The following is a 14,646-nucleotide window of genomic DNA, read 5'->3' as shown; positions in this document are numbered from 1 at the left end:
GGCTTTCTCAGAAATACCAAAGTATAGCAACTACCGCGCTTGGCCATCTGCTCTGTGCTGTGTTCTCGGTGTGCATTGTTTCACTTAATTCTCACAGCAGCACTGTTGGGGGAGGGGGGACTAAGACTCTGCCCATTACCAGAAAAGGAAAACTAAGGCTGGGCAAAGTTAGGTCACTTAGCCAAAGCCACAGGGAGAGTAAGGGCAAGAGTAGGAGGCAGCAGAGGACACTGGGGCTGTGTGCACACCTGACCCCTTTGTCCAGTATCCTTCCAGCCACAGCATCCCATGGCCCCTCCTCATCATGGAGATCCCCAATGTTCTCACAGTGTTAGAATCCCACAGCCTCCTCTCAGGTACAGAAGATGGAGTGTTCTCACCCTCAGAGGCCCCCCCATCCCATTTCCTTCTCCGCCGCATCGGTCAGGCCTGGATTTCCACATTGTGCTGACTTAGTGAAGCGCCAGGAATCTGAAGTGGGGAGACGCTTGCTCAGACACAAGCGTGGGCTGTTTGCACTTCAGAATGTGGACCAAGTTAGTGGCGGGGTTGCCTCAGGTCTGAGAGAGACACCCGGCCTAGGATGCAGGCAGTGTAGTGCTTGTGGGATTAGGGGCCGTGAGCCCCCCCTCAAGCCTCTCTGCAGTGCCATCGGGAGTATGCGACCTCTGTCTGTCTTCTCTGGCACAATGCAAATCTGACCAGGTCCCCAAAATGCAAATTTGATCACGTCCCTCTGATTCAAGACTGCTTTTACTTTTAGGATGGCATTTTAGCAAAACACCTGCCCGCCTCTGTAGGCTTATCTCCTTGTCACCCTCATGATCCAGTTTCAGGTCATCTGAACAATATTTTAGTCTGGTGATGTGTCCAAATAACTATACGGCCAGAATTCATTCATTTGTTCAACTGTGCCAGCCACTAAACTCAATACAATGGTCAATCGGACAAGATGCCTATTGTCCACACAATACATGAGTTCTTCAACCTAAATATCCATCAACAGATGAATGGATAAAGAAGATGTGGTACAGATATACAATGGAATACTACTCAGCCATTAAAAAGAATGAAATAATGCCACTTGCAGCAACATGGATGGACCTGGAGATTGTCATACTGAGCGAAGTATCAGACAAAGACAAATATCATAGCATATTACTTACATGTGGAATCTTAAAAAAATGATCAAACAAACTTATTTACAAAACAGAAACACACTCACAGACTTAGAGAACGAATTTATGATTACCAGCAGGAAAGGGTGGCAGGGGAGGTATAGATTGGGAGATTGGGATTGACATGTACACACTGCTATATTTAGAACGGATAACCAACAAGGACCTACTGTATAGCAGGGGTAACTCTGCTCAATACTCTGTAATAACCTAAATGGGAAAAGAATTTGAAAAAGAATATATATATATGTAACTCTATAACTGAATCACTCCGCTGTACACCTGAAGCTAACACAACATTATTAATCAACTATACTTGGATATTAAAAATAAAAAAGAAAGAGCTTTTGCTAATTAAAGCTCCTCATGTGGAAGTCACCATTCCTACAAATTAATGACAAATCAGTGACAACAAACAGAACACACGCAGAAAAGCAAAACAGGTGAGGGAATGTTATTTTCAAAATTTCAGACTGCTTCTGGAAATTACCAAGTCATCCTGACGCAGAACTCCGGCTCCGATCCACCAGAGGTCGCTGTAGGACCGCGAGCGAGGGATCCGCTCCCGGCGACGCCGCAGGCCTCGTCTCTGCTGCAGTTCCGCCGCCGCAGAGCGGGTGGAGGAGGTTCCCGGTTCCGGTGGCTTCTGTTTCTCTTGGATCCACGCCGTCTCCCAACATCCGCGGACATCCGCACCTTCCCGCACTGGCTGCAGTGCTTCCTCCTCTGTCCCGCGCCATCTCTCACGGCGACCCGGGTGCGTTACTGAGGGGAGCGCTGGGCACGTGGTCTGCTCCACCCCCTCCCCCCACCCTAAGGGGAAACTGAGGCCCGAGGGGGCGGGGAGGGCCACATATCGACTTCTCGGCCCTCGTGTCTTCGACAAAGAGGCCTCGGGTCACCGCGCCACCGGCCGGCGCCGGTTCGGAGCCTCACCCGCCCCGTGGGGAGACTTTTGCCCGCTGATGTTGAGAGACAGGTCGGGTGACGCGTGGGCCCGAGGTCCCGCAGGGGGTCGTGCAGAGCCCGTGTGAACCTGGCCCGAGGGGCGCCAGAACCCCTGATTCACTGCCCATCACCTCCGACTCTAGCGTTTCAGGCCCCAAAGCCGCTCGTCGGTTACCGGCCAAATACTCTGGTGAGCGTTAGCCCATTTCCGCCTAATAAGCTTTAAGGGAAAGTGTTGAAACCTCCATTTAACAAACGGGTGTTTGAGTTTTAAAGTGAGGGCGCCCTAGCCCCTTGAACAAGTGCTGCTCCTGAGGGCCTTGAACTGGGGGCCGTGGCCTTCCTGCCATGCGGCAGAGGGGGTGGTCCCAGGGCTCAGGGGGGTTCTGGGAACTGTGTTGCAAAGCCTTGTGCAGGAGAGTGGGGCTGGGTTTGGGGGCCAGAAAGGCCTGAGTTCAGATGCTGACGCAGCCCCTCGTTAGCCGTGGAACCTCGGGTGAGTTACTCCATTCTCCTGAGCTTTCCTTTCCTTCCAGGGGGGAAACAGCAAGCAGTCGGGAGGGCAGAGGCCTGGTCCGTGTCTTTGAACCCCCAGTGCCTGGCAAGTGGTTAGTAGGTACTTAGTTGGTATTTTGTGGGTGGAGGAGTACTTGAGGCATTTTTACGGGAAGTTGGTCTTCCTGTGGCCTCTGTTGATGAGGGGAGATGGAGTCTTTCTATGAAGTGAGGATAGTGTTGGGGTCCCGGGCTTGGCTGGGCAGCTTTCCCGTGCCTGGGCGGAGAGCCGGCTGCTGACACGGGCTCCTGTGCCTGGCTCTTCTTCTGCCCTTTGTTGCCCCTGCATTCGGAAGTGATCATGGGCTGCCCGTGCCCTGGTCCCTGGTAGTGCCGGCAGAGGAGTTGCTGAAAGCGTTTCCCCGTGTTTGGAGGGTTCACTCCTGTCCCTTCCCAACTCTGGAGCTGTCCCACTCGGCCGTCCTCCCGCTGCCTCTCTATTATTTTACTATTTTAATAATTACTGCACACCGCACGGCTTGCCGGATCTTAGTTCCCCGACCAGGAATTGAATCAAGGCCGTGGCAGTGAAAGCGCACGGAGTCCTAACCACTGGACCTCCAGGGAATTCCCCCCAGCGCCTCTTTCGATGTCTCCTGGCACCTGGTGTCTGTTGAGTGCCCTCTGCCTGGCTTGGTGCTGGTTTTTCTGAGGCTTTAAAAAAGGAGAATGGGAGTGGGTCTTGCCACAGCTGTGGTCTTCTGACCCTGGTCTCCAGTCTCAGCAGCCCTGTGTTCTTTTCTGCCTCTGGATTTGAAGTGGTTACAGGCTGCCCGTGTCCTGGTCATTGGTAATATGGGCCAAGGAAAAGTTGCAAGACTTTCCCCATGTTCAGGGGACCCATACTTGTCCCTTCCATACAGGACAGCCTTCAGTGACTAGCAGTGACCAAGCATGAGGCAGTCCGAGGATGGAGAGAGTCAGGCTGTAGTGCGTTCATTGCCTAAAACCCGAATCCCCCCAACACACACACCGTGTTTTCCTGTCGATGAGCATGGAGGATGAGGATGGAGGCTGCTGTGATGTTGAGAGGACAGAGATTCACATCCAGTGACCAGCCAAGTGCTCTTCTGTGAGCCTGAGCGAGAATTCTGTCAGGTGTTCAATCCTGGTGCCACTTACACACATTCCTTCAGGACCTAAGAGTTCTCAGTGTTTCTGCCATTAGTCTTCTCTTCAGCTCTTGGCAGGGACTGGTGAACAATCGGGTGGTTCTGTCATCTTAGGCTGGAAGTCTGGTCAGTGACCTGTCTGCTGGTCTGTTGCTAGGCCAGGCCGTTTCCCAGGATGCTGGCAGTGGCCTCCCTTCTCCGCTGCCTCACTGCCCTTTTCTGCCCCTGCATTCGGAAGTGATCGTGGGCTGCCCGTGCCCTGGTCATTGATAGTGCAGGGAGAGGAGTTGCTGAAAGCCTTTCCCCGTGTTTGGAGGGTTCAGTCCTGTCCCTTGCAAACTCTGGAGCTTTCGTACATGTCTTTCTTCCCACTGATTTGTGTTGGTTCCTGGTCCCTGGCGCTGTGTGCTCGCTGAGTGCCCCTTTTCCCGAGCAGGGCCCTGCCTTAGCAGTTAACGGGCTGGCAGTGGAGGGCTCCCCTCTGGACGTTTTCTCTGATTCCCCATCGCACCCCTTCCTCATCCCGCATCCTCAGCCCCGCCCCTCAGCGCTGATCGCCTAGAAAGTGTTGATTTGCTGATCGGGCCCCTTATGCTGTAATCTTGAGGGCAGCGCCTCCTTGTTTTGCGTTGCGTCTGGTGCCTGATGCACAGCACCTGGACCAAAAAAAAAACCCCAAAGAGGTGGAGATGACCCATCTGTTGTGAGGTGACAGGACTCCTCCCATTGCAGAGTGTCAGGGAACCAAGCCCTCCAGCAAGCCAGCCTGCCGGGTCAGCCTCCTTTTCTCCACTGGAATTGTTTCTGTAATGAAAGGTAGACTTACTATAATCTAGGTAGACTTACTGGTCATGAGCAGGGCCCGTGGTCCGCTGTGGGTGTTTTTCTAGTGACCAACCTGGACAAAGCCCAGTATAGTTGAGGATGCATCTGTAAGTCGCCCTTATACTACGTAGCAGGCACGGGGCCCTCCCCCCACCTGTTACCCGTTCCGGTCCATTCTAGTCATTGCCAGGCAGCCACAGCCTGCAGACTGGTTAGCAGCAAATTGATCACAGTTGGCACATAGGGTAACGTAGGTATTATTCCTGTCAGAGATGACCTGCAGACCCCCTCCTAGGGTTAAATCGTCCTTGTTCCTGATACCGTGGTGTGGCCGTTCAGGTACTGCAGTAACAGCCTGCCTTCATAGGTGCTAGAGACTGCCAGCTGCTGTGCCAAGTGTTCTGTGCGTCCCCCAGGGCCTGCTGTGAGTGCCCGTTCACCAATTTCCCTTTGCAGCTGGGTCTGTGTGCACAGAGGCTCCACAGGAGGAGGCATCTTCGTGTCAGCCAGGCGCTAGGCCCCGGGGCCCCAGGTGAGGCTTTTGGACCTTTCTCTGGAATGTTGTGTTTTTTGTAAAGTCACGTGTGTGTTTTCTGGGGCTTGGGTGATCGTGTAAGGGGAAGTGTGGTGACAGTAGCATCCTGCTGTGGGGCAGTCCCCCACATGCCTAGGGGAGGGCCCTAGAAACCTGCTTGGGTGAAGGGCTCCCCGGGGCATCTCCCTTCCGAGCCCTGGGGTGTCAGTGCAAGTACTGTTGTGATGGAGACCGCTCCCGCCTCTCAACCTGTCTAGTGCTGTGACCCCATCTCAGACTCCACATCTTCATCTGAAGAGCAAAGCTGGGATAGCAGCAAAAGTTCTAAAAAATTTTTCATGGTGTTGCCATGATCACATGATCCTGATCTTTTCAGCCCGAAAGCATTTGCAGTTTTTTATGCTGGAAGTGTGTTGACTCCCGCTGGCAGAGAGGTTTTGTGGGGTCTTGGCAGGACATGACAGAAACTGCTGGGACTCGGCTAGGCTGGGCTGCTCTCCCTGACCCAGGCCCCTGCTCCAGCCTCCCATCCTTCCTGGCTCTTTCTGCCCTTTTCTGTTCCTGCATCGAAAGTGATCATGGGCTGCCCGTGCCCTGGTCACCAATAGTGCAGGGACAGGAGTCACTGGAAGCCTTTCCCCGTGTTTGGAGGGCCCAGTTGTCCCCTCCAAACCCTGGAGCTTTCACACACTAGCTTTTTGGTCCTGCCATTTCCTTCAGCGCGCGGGCCTTTGCCGGCCCACATGTGATATGGTGACCGGGCTGGGCCCCGGACTTGTGGAGGTTCACTTTGTCTTTGAAGTAAAGGAGCCTCCGGACAGAAACCAGTCCATACATTTGTATTTGGACCTCACACTGGAATAAGTTCAGATAATGCTGAAGGGCACATGGGAGAACTGTAAATCGTGGGTTCTGCTCTATGAACTTAACAGGAATAGAGGACAACCCATAATACATTATTCAAGGCAGCCCATGACCGACATGCTTGTTTGTGTGTTGACTTTGCTCCTTTACTCTTTTGGTTTTTTTCCCTTTACTGTTTATTTTTTTTCTTTTTTTTGCGGTACGCGGGCCTCTCACTGTTGTGGCCTCTTCCCGTTGCGGAGCACAGGCTCCGGATGCGCAGGCCCAGCGGCCATGGCTCACGGGCTCAGCCGCTCCGCGGCATGTGGGATCTTCCTGGACCGGGGCACGAACCTGTGTCCCCTGCATCGGCAGGCGGACTCTCAACCACTGCACCACCAGGGGAGCCCCCCTTTACTGTTTCTTGAGCACAATGTGTATTGCTTCTCCAGGAGCAGCCAGTAGTGTCGAAAGAAAAATAAAGGTGGGCCAGATGTAGGAGCAAAGAGGGGTTCTACCAATTCTGAATCATTCAGAAAGCTTCCATTTGTCATGGTCTGCCAGAAGCCCAAGGAGTTCTCTTGTCAGTCACTGAAGAGAGAAGAGTGCTTTGACTCACCAACCTCTTTGTCGCCCCTGCTTTTAGTCTGTGCTTTGGTGGGTTCTCTTTTAAAAAGGGTGACCCCAGGTGTTCACTAGAGAAGAAATTCCAGGCCTGTGGATCTGTGAGTCTGTGTCTGTAGACTCAAGGCTTGCTTTCTGGTTCATGTTAGGATGTGGTGCGGCAGGAGGACTCTCCCGCCGTGTAGTCAGCCGTCAGCAGGGGGCTGCCCTTCTGCCTTTCTGCGCTGCAGATGTGTTGGGTGGAGGCCGCAACTCTGCCCCGGCGCCTTCACTTAGTAGACTCTGCAGGGGCAACGTGGTGCTCCCAAGAGGCATGTCTGGCTCCCAGACAACAGGTGAGGTCAGGTCCCACTCACTCCCCACTTTTGGCCTGAGGGCTCCTTTTCTTCCACCTACATTCGAGTTTCTCCTGTTTGATCCTGTTTTGCCAGATGTTTTTGTTCTCATCTCATGATGATGTGAAGGTAGTGAGACTAATATTTGTGAACCACCTGGTCCTCAGTAGCCGTCTAACAAATCTGAGACTTCCCTTGTCTTTCAAACCTGCCCTCTGCCCCTTTGCATCAGAGGCTTGTCCTGTCCCACAGCCTAGTCCCTGGTCCTGGGGCTCTTCAGCCAGCCTGGAGCATTTAATGGCTGGTGGTGACCATTTTGAAAAGACTTTATCTACCCCCCGTCCCCCCCCATCCCAGACCTGGCACTTTAAACCTCTGGGTGCAAAGTCCCACACGTTGAGTTGGGGGTCACTTGTGTAGTGTCCTCAAGCATTAATGATATTTTCTCATTATTCCTTCAAATGGGCCTGGCAGTCTTGATTTTCACCCATCTGGGCACCTAATGAGTCTTTCTGGAAGTTTCTCTTTCATTTGCCTTTCTTGGGTGGGCATATTAAGTGGGTCTTTGCAGAATAGGATGACAGCTGCTGGGGCCTTGGGATGGACTGGGCAGAGAAGTAATGACAGTGGTGGGAGAACTGCTGAGGACAATGGTCCATCCTTTGATCAAGATGCAGTGGGAACTTGGTGTCAAAGTCTCTGACAGTGAGATCAGACTGAGCTCTGGTGTATCTGGCCAGTTGCCTTTATTGGGAACTGTTTGAAAGAAAATTGTTTATTCTAAAAACCGAACCTTTGAGGTGTTTTCCTTTATTATCCCATCTATTCTGGTGATATTCGGTCAGTATTTTTTGTTTGTTTGTTTTAATATTTATTTATTTGGCTGTGCTGGGTCTTAGTTGGCGGCATGTGGGATCTAGTTCCCTGACCAGGGATCGAACCCGGGCCCTCTGCATTGGGGAGCGTGGAATCTTAGCCTCTGGACCACCAGGGAAGTCCTATTCTGGTGATACCTAGTAGGGCCTAGTCTATTGGGACCCTCTCAGTGATGTTACTTGGGGAGAAGATGGTGCTGCAGATTAAATGCTTGTATGGTTCTTCTCCCTCCTAGGTCAGCGTTCGATCTGGAGATCGTTGAGGAAGTCCCAAGGCCATGAGTCAGTGACTTTGGGGTGACTTGGGATCTGGCATTGCTGGTATTTCTCCCCAAGGTGAGTTAATGCCACGGGCTGGGAATCCACCGCCAGAGGGTTGGCTGGTTTGAGTTTATGCAAATGGGAACTCCCAACCGTTGGTCTCGTCTGTCTTTTCTTATAGATTCCTTTTGTTCGTGGACACCAGCGGGGCAGAGAGTGGAGAGTGCAGTCCACACATGAAGAGCTCCCCGCCGCCTGCTCAGAGTGTCATGGGAGAACTGTTCACTCAGCACGAGAAATCAGGGCAAAGCGCTGGGACTGGGGGCTTGGGGCCCCCTTCAGCTGGCTCTGAGTCCCGACAGCAGTGCCCTTGGGCGCCATGGACAGGGAAGGCCTTTCCCCGTCCCTCTGCCATGCCTGCGTGACTTCAGCGACCAAGAGTTTTTCTCTTGAGCTGGCAGCTGCTCATCATCATCACTTTTCTCTCCACCCATCCATTCAGTAAACCGTATGCACCCGCCCCACCTGCGTTTTAAGTCAGTAACAAGCCACGTGCCAGCGAGGCTGGGCAGGGAGAAAGTGGGTCACAGGCCAAATCCTGTTTCCACTCTGAGCCTTTCCGTCCTGCTCCTGAGGCTTGGCACGTGGGCTGTTGTTTGAGGTGTTCTGTTAGGACGGGCATGAACAAACGCTGGTGGTTGGCTCAGGTTAGGACCTGTGAGAGTTGAGGGCATCGAGGAACAGGCAGGCCAGGGCTTGGGAAGGGTGGTGGGGACCCGAGTGAGACAGGTGCTGATGTCTTGGGGAAGCTGTGGGTGCCTGGCTAATGAGTACGTACCTGCTTGTGTGACCAACTGGCCTAGTTTGCCTGGAATTGAGGGCTTTCTCAGACATGGGAATTTTATTGCCAAAACCAGGAAAGTCCTGGCCAAACTGGAACAAGTTGGTCAACTTATCTGGGTGTAAAATACATGGTGTCAACTTGAGAGGACAGGTTACTGAGTAAAGGTGAGAATGGTGAACGTGGAGCTGCCATTGGTGGACTCAGTCTTTTGGGGATAATTGGGGTAAAATCAACAGTTGCACTGAGGACACGTATGTGAACTTTTTAATCTCCATTTTATAGATGGAGGCGTCTACATGAGGAAGTATGTCCCAAAGGCTGTGATGAAAGGCTCTACTTAATTGTCCAGTTTCTGCATTTGGAATTGAAACCACCTTGGCTAAGCTGAGGCAGGATTCAGGCTGTCAGGCCTGCCCGGTGGCTTTGACACCCTGAAGGTCTGTGCAGGGGCAGGCATTCTTCATGGCTGAAATATTCTGCCCTGCTAGCCATTCTTCATGGCTGAAATGTTCTGCCCTGCTAACCATTCTTCATCGCTGAAACGTTCTGCCCTGCTAGCCATTCTTCATGGCTGAAACGTTCTGCCCTGCTAGCCATTCTTCATGGCTGAAACGTTCTGCCCTGCTAGCCAGTTCCTGGTAGAGGCTTCCAGAAGTGGGCAGTCCTTTTTCTGTCTCACTCCGAGGACTGTCCTCTGACTTCTGTTTGCCACCTTTATTCAGCTGGTTGTAGCTGCCTGGAAAGATGCCAAGAGAAGGAGTCTGGGTCCACTGGAGCTAGCTGTGACTGAGCGTGATGTTTGCTGCCATGCAGGAACAGCAGCAGCGGGACACAGGCCAGTCCTGAACAAGTGTTCCTGGGGACCCCGGGCACTGGTCATCATGCTAGCCCTGTTCTACCGCAGTGTGTGAAGCACGAGCCATCCCAGGTCTGTAGGGCCTGAGGAGATCTGAGGAGAGCATTCATCCAGGGTGACCCAGGAACCAGGCTTAAGGTCAGTAAGGCACAAACCTTGGCTGGGAAACTAGGCCTCACTGGAGCAGCTGGTGGGAGATTAACCAGACATCATACTAGACATAGGGGTACAATGGTGAATAAGACAGTTTGTGCCCTAAAAGGGGTCACCAATAAATATATAGATAATGTCTCCACACACCAAACATTACAGGACGTGCAGTGCTGGGCACTGTAGGTGTTGGGGATGCAGCTTTAAACAAAACAGGGTGCCTCCTGGAGCTTGCTTAGAACTGCTGTCCATTATGGCAAGCCACCAGACACTTGTGGCTCTTTTAATAAAACTTAAAATTCAGGTCTTCAGTTTTATCAGCCACATTTCAAGTGCTCAGTAGCCACAAGTAGCTGCGGGGTTGGACAGTACAGATACGTAGAATATTCCCGTCACTGCAGGAAGTTCAGACAGCGCCAGTCTAGAAAACAAGGCGTTGAGTTCCATGAAAGGAGTTGCTGGGACACCTTTACAGAAAGGCTGTCATTTGAGGAGTCCAAAGAGGGCTGCTGTGCCTGGCGCTGCATTCCTGTGATTATGGGGGGGGATTGGGTAAATTGGGGGCATCAGCCCGGAGGGGGTGTGAGAGCACTGGCTTCCGAGTCACAGACCTGGGGTCTAACCCAGCAGGGTGACATAATGTGGGTTTCCATCACCTGACCTCCGTTTCCCCTTGTGAAATGAGAACCACACCTCCACAGGAATATGGTGAGGTAAGGATTAAACAGACTTGTATGTGGAAGCCTGTGTAGGGTGTGGCTTCAGAAAGTGTTCAATAACTGATAGCTATTATTATTTATTGAAGTTTCCTCTTCAATTTTTTTTTGTCTTTTTTCGGCCTTGAGGCTTTCAGGGTATAGCCTGTAATGCTGAAGTTTCCAGGAAAGCAAAAATAGTTCCCCTCCTTTTACAACTTAAGAAATGTATAATGCAATGGTTAATAAATATCTAGAAACATATACCCCCAAATTAGAGGATACATGCTTTTCTCAAGCACCTACATTTACAAATACTTTTTATGTTCCAGGTTACAAAACAAGTCACAAATACCAAAGAATCAGTTATACAGATTATTTGTATCATACTACAGTATAATTAAGGACGATAACAACAAAAATGGGTTTGGAAAAATCCATATATTTGGAAAATTTAAAATGTTCAAAAATAACTCGTCAAAGATGAAACCAGAGGGGAATTAGAAACTACTTAGAACTGAATGATAATGAAAATTTCTACATACCAGTACTTGTGAGATGTAGCTAAAGTAATTCTGAAGAAGTTTGTGCCTCACGTGCTTATATTAGAAGAAAGGCTGAATAATTTTTATTAATAAGTAATAAAAAATAGAAGTAATGAGAATAAAAATTAGAGCAGAAACTAAAGCAGAGGGCAAAAATACAACAACAATCAACATGGCTAAGAGTTGGTTCTTTGAAAAGTCATGAAACTGATGAAGAAAAATAATTTCAGGAAGGGAAAAGGACATAGGACAGAACTGGGATTAAAAAAATACAGATTACTTTTCACGTATAAAAATTTAAACTTTGGGACTTCCCTGGCGGTCCAGTGGTGAGGACTCTGTGCTCTCACTGCTGGGGCCAGGGTTCAATCCCTGGTCGGGGAACTAAGATCCCGCAAGCTGCATGGCGCGGCCAAAAAAAAAAATTTTAACTTTGACAAAATGAGCACATTTCTAGAAAACATCCAAAAAAGTTGCCTCAAAGAGAAAGAAAACTTGAATAGTCTGATAAAACCCATCTGATAAAAGACCACAAGGGAACAGTAAAGTCAGATTTATTTGCCTGTTGCAACATAAACTTTTTTGGTCACTGTTAAAGCTGTGACTTTCTCACAAGAGGAATTTTTGATCCTTTCTTGAATAGACATATAATGACCAAAACGTATGTCCCATTGTTAAGGGACAATTGAATGCAGTCCATTTGGAGGAGGTTGAAGGGACCCTGGGCTCTGGCTTCAGACTGTCCGCAGTTTTGTCGGGATTTGGTTGTAGACAGGACATGCATGAGAAACATTGGTCAGGCCTTTAAAATCTTCCCGCCAATGTTGGCTTTTGCTTACAAGAACTTTCTGATCAAGTCTATTATTCTGCATAAACCCAGTCAAGCTGGGTGTCTGTCACCTATAATCCAAAGCATCATCGATTCTTTTTCTAAGCTTGTCAGGTATGATGCTTATTAGGGTATCCTGTGATGGGCCCGGCCCTGGCGTGAGGCCCAGCAGGTGTTGTACTTCTTCAGGAAGACTTGCCTGCTTGTGGTGCTGGCCTAGCTAACGCAGAAGTCCAGAAGGCAAGGGGACCAGCTGATCCGTTTAAATAAGTGTTGTGTCAGCTGTCACTCCCAGCCTCCAGACAACGATCCGTTCTCAGGCTCAGCCTTGTTTGTCAATCTACCTACATGTCTGCTGACGTTAAAAATAAAACAGCAGACATGCCTCCTGCCAGTGGGAGAAGAGTGTGTGCGTGTGTGTGTGTGTGTGTGTGTGTGTGTGTGTGTGTGTGGTGTGTGAAGTGGGCGTTTGTGGTTGGAGGGGACATGCTTCTACCCTGAAAATCCAGGAAAGTAGGCAGGGTTGTCCAATGACCTTGGTCAGGAAAACCCATGAGAAACTGGGGAACCTATTGCTGCCAAAAGATGCAGAAACAGAGAAGGAGCGGCCAAGGAGACTGGAAAGTTTTTATAATAAGTTTTTTTCAAATAGCCCATGATTAGAGCAGTAGATTGGATACAGTAATCTGCAGGAAAAATCATAACTTTCTTTGCTAACTAACCAAGCATTCCAGGATAATGTTTGGCGTTGGTTCATTATCTTTCACCATCCTTGCCAAAAATCTCACATAGCATATGTCAGTTGTATTCACTGAATAATATTCCATTGTTTGTATCTATCACATCTTGTTTATACATTCATCTGTTGATGGACATTTGTGTGGTTTCCACCTTTTGGCTATTGTGAATAATGCTGCTATGAACATCAGTGTACAAATAGCCATTTATGCTCCTACTTTCAATTCTTTTGGAGAACGGGGTCTAGGCGCGCGGGCTTCAGTAGTTGTGGTGCGTGGGCTTCAGTAGCTGTGGCTCGCGGGCTCTAGGCTCAGTAATTGTGGCACAGGGGCTTTGTTGCTCCGCGGCATGTGGGATCTTCCCAGACCAGGGTCCGAACCCGTATCCCTTGCATTGGCAGACGGATTCTTAACCTCTGTGCCACCAGGGAAGTCCCCACCATCTCTTTTTGAGAATAAAATGTTATTGGGACACAGTCACACTAATGAATTTACCCATTGCCTATGGCTGCTTTCACACTACAACAGCAGAATCGAATAGTTGTGAAGATATAGTCCATGATGCTGAAAATATTATCTGTCCTTTATAGAAAATGTTTGCCAACATGTACTTTAGATGATTCCTGAATGCATATTTTAAGTTTTGATAGAGAATTATTTTAGTCTATTTGAGGAAAAAATATAACCAGGGTGTCAAAACTGTGGTTTCATGAATGTTATTGTTTAGGAGGAAACTGAGTTTAAAGAGCGTGCTAATGGAAAGCGGACTTAATGAAATAGTACATAGTGGTACAGATGGTCTTTGGCTCAGGCAGAATTGTGAAGGTGGAGAGGGAGGGCCTGATACTTGAGGCCCACTGGACCGTGCAGGTGCTGGGCGATAGCGGTAGATGCTGAGCATGACCAGAGAGCTTCAGGCCAACCCCTCTGTCGGGAATGGTGGCTGCTGCTCTTTTCAGTTAACAGTGATAGTAAATAATGGGCTGTTATGCCTGGTGCTTTCCATTTCTCAAAGGACTTTCACGTCTGTTATCTCAAATGGATATCATTATTTCCACTTAGCAAATTCATCCATTAATTCCTTACCAAGGATTTATTGAGCATCTATCATGTGCTGGGTGGTATTTTAGATGCTGGGGATAAAGCCATGAACAAAACAGGCAGAGCTGCTACCCTGTGGACCTTAAATTTTAGTAGGGTGGGTATCAGGATTTTGGCAGCAAGGAATCAAAATCCATGATGCCCTCTGGCTTGGGCAATAAGAAAATTTATCATCTGTCATGACAAGAGGTGCAGTGTTAAGTTGGGCTGCAGGCACAGCGTGCTTTTGGTTTTGCTCTCCTTCCCTGTGTTTCTCTTGAACCTGCTCATCGCCATGTGTTACCATCCTCTGGTGGGTATCAAGTTTGCTTTGGTGTATCCTGACATGACAGCACCCACAGGAAAAACAGAAACACTGTTTCTTCCTTGTGTCTCTTTCTTAGAAATGAAAAACTTCCCCAGAAGCCCCACTGCAGACGCTGCAGACTTCCCCATGTGTCTCATTGCCATTGTATTATTTAAATTTAGATTGGACTGCATATTACAAACAATGGTTCAAAGAAGTGTTAAATACAAAATGGAGACTGGACTTGAGAATTCCCTGAGCAGACAAAACCATTTAAGCACACAAGCAAAACTAAATCCAGCTTAGTTCACGAACACAAGTGAAAGTTAAGTTAGGTTATTTCTTAAAAATGCCTCTGACAACCATCATAAAAGAAACTTAAGTCATCTTCCTGAAAATGGTATGAGATATTGGGTTGACCAAAAAGTTCGTTTGGGTCTTTCTGTAAGATGATACAAAAACCCGAATGAACTTTTTTGCCAACACAATAATTGCTTTTTAAAAATGCAATG

General features: G+C 49.3%; 1 long non-coding RNA gene across 4 annotated transcripts; it reads left to right on the top strand.

The window, feature by feature from the left end:
• Positions 1–1,795: 1,795 nt before the first annotated feature.
• Positions 1,796–12,006, top strand: LOC309833337. 4 transcript variants are annotated; one of them, XR_014297746.1, is made up of 4 exons: positions 1,831–1,935; positions 4,986–5,150; positions 8,067–8,166; positions 8,273–12,006. It is a non-coding gene; the product is annotated as an uncharacterized lncRNA (long non-coding RNA). The 4 variants fall into 4 exon arrangements; XR_014297747.1 differs by having other exon boundaries at positions 1,843–1,935; positions 5,075–5,150; XR_014297748.1 differs by lacking the exon at positions 1,831–1,935 and adding an exon at positions 2,014–2,316.
• Positions 12,007–14,646: the final 2,640 nt, after the last annotated feature.

The sequence above is a fragment of the Grampus griseus genome (assembly GCF_964374135.1).
Source record: "Grampus griseus genome assembly, chromosome: 14".
NCBI classification, from domain to species: Eukaryota; Metazoa; Chordata; class Mammalia; order Artiodactyla; family Delphinidae; genus Grampus; species Grampus griseus.
Note: the sequence above shows the minus strand (reverse complement) of the source record. Positions and strands in the feature narration are given on the sequence as shown.